The sequence below is a fragment of the Peromyscus maniculatus genome, chromosome 6, assembly GCF_049852395.1.
Source record: "Peromyscus maniculatus bairdii isolate BWxNUB_F1_BW_parent chromosome 6, HU_Pman_BW_mat_3.1, whole genome shotgun sequence".
Lineage (NCBI taxonomy): Eukaryota > Metazoa > Chordata > Mammalia > Rodentia > Cricetidae > Peromyscus > Peromyscus maniculatus.
Window position 1 is genome coordinate 6,644,598 of NC_134857.1, and position 8,735 is coordinate 6,653,332.

The following is an 8,735-nucleotide window of genomic DNA, read 5'->3' on the forward strand; positions in this document are numbered from 1 at the left end:
GAGAATGAGTGGGTGGAGTTAAGGTGAGTTAGGGCGAGTCATAGAAACCACCCAACCCCGCCCACTTAAGCCCGCCCACTGCCTGTGGAAGTCAGACAGAAAAGGTTTCATGTGGAGACGCAGAAGTGGGGAAGGAGAAGGGTTTAGTTAGAACTTTAGTAGAAAGCTTGGAGATAAAGTATCTCTTATTTGCACGTTTGCTGGCAGAAGTTCCCGCAACTCTGTTACGTGGCCAAGTTTACCAGTGCCCGCCCCTATCCACCAATGTATCCACCCCTTTGTCCCATGACTGTAGCCGAGAGAAAAATAAAAAAATTAAAATAACAAACTGGGATCAGACTACAATCTTGGGCATCCCCAAAGAGTGGAGAGAGAGCCATGAGTCAGCTCAACTTCGCCATCCTCTTCGTCAAGGGATGTGAAGGGCTGCAGCTGCACTGCAGTTGGTCCACTTGGTAGACCAAGACAGCATTTACTTTCTCATCAGAAACGAAAATGTGCTGTTGCAAGTATAGCCTGAGGACAACCCCCGGGGTGTCCATCGCAAAGAATATGGCTCAGACTACAGCCGCAAGAACAGCAGACTTACTGTGGTGAAGAATCATGGCAGTAGCGGTGGGGGTCCAGTGGAGGTGGCAAGGGATGTGCGCGCCCTCTCGCTCACTGTTTCGAAGTCTCGCAGTCTCGCTGGATGGGGGAAGACGCTGCAGTAGTCACAGCAGGTCCTCGGTGCTCGGTGGTGTATCCGAGTCATGGCACCAATGTTGGTTATGCTGCAGCGCTGCTCCTTGTGGCTGGCGACCATGCCGGCGGAACAGCGTGCTAATTAAAAGAATCATAGCCATGGTTACCTTTTTAGAGCTTTATTGGGGGGAGAGAGAGACAGAGACAGAGAGAGAGACAGAGACAACAGAGAGACACAAAAGGGGGGAGGGAGAGAGGGGAGCCGACGAGAGGAAGGAGCAGAGAGGAGAGGGGACAGAGAGCCCACAGAGGGCCCACCTGCTTTTTAGGCTGGGAAGCCGGTGAAGGCTGATGTTGTAATTAAGGATCAAATCCTTACAAAAACAAACCCTGGTCACTGAGGCAAGGCAAATGCTCTGCTACTGGGTGCTACTCATAGCTTTAGAGACACTTAGACCATGGTACAAAGAGGCCTAACACAGACAACATGTATACTAGTCAAGGTTATCTAGAGGTACGGAGCTAATAGGAGGACTCTCTATGTATTTTATACCTATATATCTATGTCTATCTATATAGGATTTACTAGTGTGGCTTATAGACTGTGGGCCTGCCAGTCCAACAATGGCTGTCTACCAACAGAAGGTCCAAGAATCCAGTTCAGTCCACAAGGCTAGATTTCTCAGCCGCTCTTTAGTATATTCTGGAATCCTGAAGAAGTATGTTCTAATTCCAGTGAAGGAATGGACTTGCCAGCCAGATTGAGGGTAAGTAGGTGAAGAACAAAGAGCCTCCTTCTTCCACGTCCTTTGTAGAGGATTCACTGGAAAGTGTGGCCCAGATTAAAGGTGGAGCTGCCCACCTCAAAAGATGCAGATTAAAGGTGGTTTTTCCTACTTCAAGTGACTTGATTAAGAAAAATCCCTCACAGTACTAAACTGTGCTTCTCTAGGAAGAGAATCCACAAGCCCAGAAAAGAACAACTACAGGGAAGCTGTAAGTGGACTATCAAAGCTTCATATGTTTTGGGATGTTTGAATTCTGTCTGCATAATGTAGAAAGATCTCATGGATACTCAAACTATTTGTTAGAGAATTTAAAAAGTCCATACCCTTAGTCCTAAGTAGAAGGGCTAAGTTCACTCCTGTAGTATCCTACAGCCTAATAACAAAGCTGCAAAAAGTTTCAGATTGATCAAGTTCATCTTCAAGTAAATCAATTGCCTGCCAGGGCAAAACTCAGTTCTCTTTAAAGGATCATATAAAAGCCACTCCATAGTATAATTTACCATGCCCAACAATCATAAAAGAAAATCAAGTATAAAGTATGACCTATAGCAGATGAAAATTCCACTAATATAGCCAATCTTGGCAATAATAGATGAGATAATAGAATTAACAGGTAAGGACTTTTGTAGCAGGTATTACAAATAGTATATAGAGATCAAAGATGAACTAGTACTATTGTTTGGAATTGAAGTGTCCCCCCAAAAGGCCTATGTATTGAAAGCTTGGTCCCAAAGTGGTGGCATTACTAAGAGGTGTTTGGGTTAGTGGCACCTAGCTTCATCAATGGTTAATTCATGAGCATGTCTTGAAATTTGTCATTAGTTCTCTTCCCACTCCCTGGGGGCCACCATGTGAGTAGCTGCCTCTTTGATATTGTTCTACTGATGATGTTTTGCTCACTTTTGTTGTTGTAGATTTTTGGTCTTTTGGGGCGGGGGAGGGGGCTGCCATCCAGCTCCCAAATAAATCACACACAGAGGCTTATTATTAATGAATGCCTGACCTTAGTTTGGCTTAGTTTCTAGCCAGCTTTTCTTATCTTAAATTATCCCAACTACCCTTTACCCCTGGGCTTTTCCTTTTCTCTAATTTCTGTAAATCTTACTCTTACTCTGTGGCTCTCTCTGTAGCTGGGTGGCTGGCCCCTGGAGTCCTCCTTCTCTAGCTCCTAGCTCTTGGCCCCCTCTTCCCAGTTTTCTCCCTTTGTTTTTCATTTAAAAAATTTTTATTATTAAGAAATTTTCTATTCATTTTACATACCAACCACAGATCCCCCTCTCCTCCCTCCTCCCACCCCCAACCTTCCTCTCCAACCCACTCCCCATTCCCACTTCCTCCAAGGCAAGATCTCCCATGGGGAGTCAGCAGAGCCTGGTACATTCAATTGAGGCAGGTCTGAGCCCCCTCCCCCCCCCTGCAGCAAGGCTGCACAAGGTGTCTCATCATAGGCACTGAACTCCAAAAAGCCTGCTCATGCACTAGGGATAGATCCCGATCTCATTGCCTGGGGGCCCCCTAACCAGTTCAAGCTAAACAACTGTCTCGCCTATCCAGAGGGCCTAGTCCAGTCCCATGGGGGCTCCACAGCTATTAGTCCACAGTTCATGAATTTCTACTAGTTTGGTTGGCCATGATTGTACGTTTTCCCATCATGATCTCAATGTCCCTTGCTCATAGAATCCCTCCTCTCTCTCATTGATTAGATTCCAGGAGCTTGACCTGGTGCCCAGCTGTGTATCTCTGCATCTGTTTCCATAAGTCACTGGATGAAGGCTCCATGATGACTGTTAGGGTATTCACTAATCTGGTTACCAGGGTAGGCCAGTTTAGGCACCCTCTCAACTATTGCTAGTAGTCAAAGGTGGACTTATCCTTGTGGATTCCTGGGAACTTCCCTAGCACCTTGTTTCTCCCTATTCCCATGATGTCTTTATTTATCATGGTATCTTTTTCCTTGCACTCCCACTCTGACCTTGTTCCAGCTCGAACCTCCTGTTCCTTTATGTTCTCATCTCCCATCCCTTGCCCTCCATTTTCCCCCACTCAAGGTTGGCTCATGTAGCTCTTATCTACTTCTCCTTCACTGGGTGATCTATGTGTCTCTGTTAGGGTCCTCCTTGTTAGCTAGCTTCTCTGGAGCTGTGGGTTATAGTCTGGTTATCCTTTGCTTTACATCTAGTATCCACTTACGCGTGAGTTCATACCATGTTTGTCCTTTTGAGTCTAGGTTACCTCACTCAGGATGATATTTTCTAGTTCCATCCATTTGCCTGCAAATTTCATGATATCATTGTTTTTTATTGCTGAGTAGTACTCTATTGTGTATATGTGCCACATTTTCTTTAACCATTCTTTGGTTGAGGGGTATCTGAGTTATTTCCAGGTTCTGGCTATTACAAATATTGCTGCTATGAACATAGTTGAGCCCGTGTCCTTGTGGTATGATTTAGCATTCCTTGGGTATATGCCCAAGAGTGGTATAGCTGGGTCTTGAGGTAGATTGATTCCTAATTTTCTAAGAAACCACCATACTGATTTTCAAAGTGGCTGTACCAGTTTGACTCCCACCAACAGTGGAGGAGTGTTCCCTTTGCTCCACATCCTCTCCAACATAAGCTGTCATCAGTGTTTTTGATCACAGCCATTTGGACAGGTGTAAGATGGTATCTCAGAGTCATTTGATTTGCACTTCCATGATGACTAAGGATGTTGAGCAATTCCTTAAATGTCTTTCAGTCATTTGGGATTCTTCTGTTGAGAATTCTCTGTTTAGATCTGTAGCCTACTTTTTAAAATTGGGTTATTCAGTATTTTGGTGTCTAGTATCTTGAATTCTTTATATATTTTAGAGATCATCTCTCTGTCAGATGTGGGGTTGGTGGAGATCTTTTCCCATTTTGTAAGCTGTTGTTTTGTCTTATTTACCATGCCCTTTGTCTACAAAAGCTTCTCAGTTTCAGGAGGTCCCATTTATTAATTGTTCCTCTCAGTGTCTGTGCTACTGGTGTTATATTTAGGAAGTGATCTCCTGTGCCAATACATTCAAGAATATTTCCTACTTTCTCTTCTATCAAGTTCAGTGTAACTGGATTTATGTTGAGGTCTTTGATCCACTTGGACTTGAGTTTTGTGCATGGTGATAGACATGAATCTATTTGCAATCTTCTACATGTTGACATCCAGTTATACCAGCACCATTTTTGAAGGTGCTTTCTTTTTTCCATTGTATAGTCTCGGCTTCTTTGTCAAAAATCATGCGTTCATAGGTGTGTAGATTAATGTCAGGATCTTCAATTTGATTCCATCAGTCCACATGTTGGTTTTTATGACAACACCAAGCTGTTTTTATTACTATAGCTCTATAGTAGAGCTTGAACTCAGGGATGGCGATACCCCCAGAAGTTGCTTTATTGTAAAGGATTGTTTTAGGTATTCCAGGTTTTCTGTTTTTCCATATAAAGTTAAGTATTGTTCTTTTGAGGTCTCTGAAGAATTAACTTGGGATTTTGATGGAGATTGCATTGAATCTATAGATTGCTTTAGGTAAAATTGCCATTTTTATTATGTTGGTTCTACCTATTCATGAACATGGGAGATATTTCCATTTTCTGACATCTTCTTCAATTTCTTTCTTCAAAGACTTAAAGTTCTTTTCATATAGGTCTTTCACTTGTTTGGTTAGAGTTACCCCAAGGTATTTTACGGTATTTGTGGCTATTGTAATGGGTGATGTTTCTCTGACTTCTTTCTTGGTCCATTTATTATTTGTGTATAGGAGGGGTACTGATTTTTTTTGAGTTAATCTTGTATCCTGCCTCATTACTGAAGGTAATGTGGGTCATCTATGTAGACTATTATATCATCTTCAAATAGCAAACATTTAACTTCTTCCTTTCCAATATGTATCCCATTGATCTTTTGTTGTCTTATTGTTCTAGGTAGAACTTCGAGTACAGTATTGAATAGATATGGGGAGAGTGGATAGCATTGACTTGTTCCTGATTTTAGTGGAATTGCTTTGAGTTTCTCTCCATTTAATTTGATGTTGACTGTCAGCTTGCTGTAAATTGCCTTTATTATGTTTAGGTATGTTCCCTGTATTCCTGATCTCTCCAAGACCTTTATCATGAAGGGGTGTTGGATTTTGTCACAGGCTTTTTCAGCATCTAATGAAATGATCATGTATTTTTTTTCTTTCAGTTTGTTTATATGATGAAATACATTGATAGATTTTCATATGTTGAACCATCCCCGCATCTCTGGGATGGATGATTTTTTGATGTGTTCTTGGACTCAGTTTGCCAGTATTTTATTGAGTACTTTTGCATCAGTGTTCTTGAGGGAGATTGATCTGTAATTCTCTTTCTTTGTTGCATCTTTGTGTGGGTAATGGTAGCCTCATAGAAAGAGTTTGGCCATGTTCATTCTTTTTGTGTGGAACAAGTTGAGTATTGGTATTACCTCTGTTTTGAAATTCTGGTAGAATTCTGCGCTGAAATCATCTGACACTGGGCTTTTTCTGGTTGGTAGACTTAATGACTGCTTCTATTTCCATAGGAGTTATAGGTCTATTTAAATTGTTTATCTGGTCTTGATTTAATTTGGGTATATGGTACCTATCCAGAAAATTGTCCATTTCTTTTAGATATTCCAATTTTGTAGAGTACAGGTTTTTGAAGTATTACCTGATGGTTTTCTGGGTTTCCTCATTGCCAGTTGTTATATCTCCCTTTTGATTTCCAATTTTATTAATTTGGATATTCTTTCTCTGCCTTTTAGTTAGTTTGGATAAGAGTTTTTCTATCTTGTTGTTTTTCTCAAAGAACCAACTCTTTGTTTCATTGATTCTTTGTACTGTTCTCTTTGTTTCTATTTTATTGATTTGAGCACTTAATTTGATTATTTCCTGGCATCTTCCCTCCTGGGTGAGTTTGTTTCTTTTTCTTCTAGAGCTTTCAGGTGTGCTGTTAAGTTGCTAGTGTGAGATTTCTCCAACTTCTTTATGTAGTCATTTAGCGCTATGAACTTTCCTCTTAGTAGTGCTTTCATAGTGTCCCCTATGTTTGGGTATGTTGTACACTCATTTTCCTTGAATTCTAGGAAGTCTTTAATATTTTTCTTTATTTCTTTCTTGACCCATTCGTGATTCAGTTGAGCATTGTTCAATTTCCTTGAGTTTGTAGGATTTCTGTAATTTGTGTTGTTGTGGAATTCTAACTTAAGACATGGTGGTCTGATAAAATAAGGAGGTTATTCCAATTTTTTGTATCTATTGAGACTTGTTTTGGGAGTGAGTATGTGGTCAGTTTTAGAGATGGTTCCATGGCATGCTGAGAAGAAGGTATATTCTCTTATGTTTGGGTGGAATGTTCTGTAGATGTCTATTAAGTCCATTTGAGTCATAACATCTGTTAGTTCCCTTATTTTTCTGTTACGTTTCTGTCTGTCAGACCTGTCCATTGGTGAGAGTGGGGTGTTGAAGTCTTCCACTATTAGTGTGTAGGGTTTGATGCACAATTTAAGTTTTAGTAATGGTACCCTTGTATTTGGGGAATAAATTTTGATAATTGAAACTTCATCTTGATTGATTTTTCCTGTGATGAATATGTTATGTCCTTCTAGATAGTTTTCAACTATTTCCTTCACCTATTTGATTTCAGTTTCTTGGCTTTATTTAAGGGATTTATTGATTTCTTCCAATTTTTTTGTTTGTCTTTTTCTTGATTAAGGAAATTTTTCATTTCCTCTTGAAAGGCCTTTATCATCTTCTTAAAGTCATTTTTAAGGTCTTTTTTTTTCTATTTCTTCTAAGTTGGGATGTTCAGGTCTTGCTGATGTACAATCACTAGGTTCTGGTAGTATCATATTGCTTTATCTACTCATCTCTTCTTCCAATAGGTGTCTGTGTCTCAGGGTGACACTCTTGGTCCAATCCGAGCTGCCAGAGTCTATGTCTCAGGGAGCAGTTGTGGTCTCAGGGGATGGTTGGGTTTGGGCTGTGGAGTGAGGCTTGTTGGTTACAGTGTCCGGTAAGGGGGTGGTAATCAGGCCTGCATGCAGGAGTCCTGCCTGCTGGCCTGTATCTGGGGCTGCAATGTGTGGGAGCACTGGTTGTATCCCTGGGACTAAAGCCTAGAGGCTGGAGTGATTGGGTAGGAGAACAAAGACCCACCTCTTCATCCAGTTGGAGCTGGCAGAGTCTGTGTCTCAGGGAGCAGTTGTAGTCTTGGAGGAAGGGTGGATTTGCGGGGGAGGTGGAGTGGGACTTATAGGTTACAGGGTCCGATGGGGGTGGTGGTGGTCAGGCCTGCTGCAGGAGTCCTGCCTGCTGGCCCGCAATTGAGGCTGCCTAAAAGGCTGCTCTCCATCTTTTAGTTAGTTTAGGTAAGGGTTTTTTCTATCTTGTTGATTTTCTCAAAAAACCAAGTCTTTGTCTCATTGATTCTTTGTATTGTTCTCTTAGTTTCTATTTTATTGATTTCAGACCTCGGTTTGATTATTTCTTGCCATCTACTCCTCTTGGATGTGCTTACTTCTTTTTCTAGAGCTTTCATGTGTGTTGTTAAGTTGCTAGTATGATATATATATATATATATATATGCATATATATATATTTTAAATGTAAGCACTTAGTGCTATAAACTTGGCTCTTAGCACCACTTTCATTGTGTCCCATAAATTTTGGTATGCTGTGTATTCATTTTCAAGAATTATGGAAAGTCTTTAATTTCTTTATTTCTGTCTTGACCCATTTTTTTCATTCAGTAGAGAGCTGTTCAGTTTCCATGAGTCTGTAAGATTTCTGTTGTTTCTGTTATTAAAATTCTTTGGTAGTCTGACAGGATGCAGGGATTATTTCAGTTTTCTTTTATCGGTTGAGACTTGCTTTGTGGTGGAGAGTGTGGGCAGTTTTGGAGAATATTCTATGAGGTGCTGAGAAGAAAAGGAAAATATTCTTTTTTGTTTGGGTTAAATGTTCTGTAGGTATTTGTCAGTTCCATTTGGTTCATAATGCCTGTTGCTCTAGTGTTTTTCTGTTTAGTTTTTATCTGGATGACTGTTCATTGGTGAGAGTGGGGTAGTGAAGTCTCTCACTATCAATGTGTGAGGGTCAATGTGTGATTTAAATAATAATGTCTTTTTTTTTTTTTTAAAAAAAAAACATATATGGATGCCCTTGTGTTTGGGACCTAGATGTTAAGAACTGAAAGATCATCTTTGTGGATTTTTCCTTTGATGAGTTTGAAGTGTCCTTCCCCATTT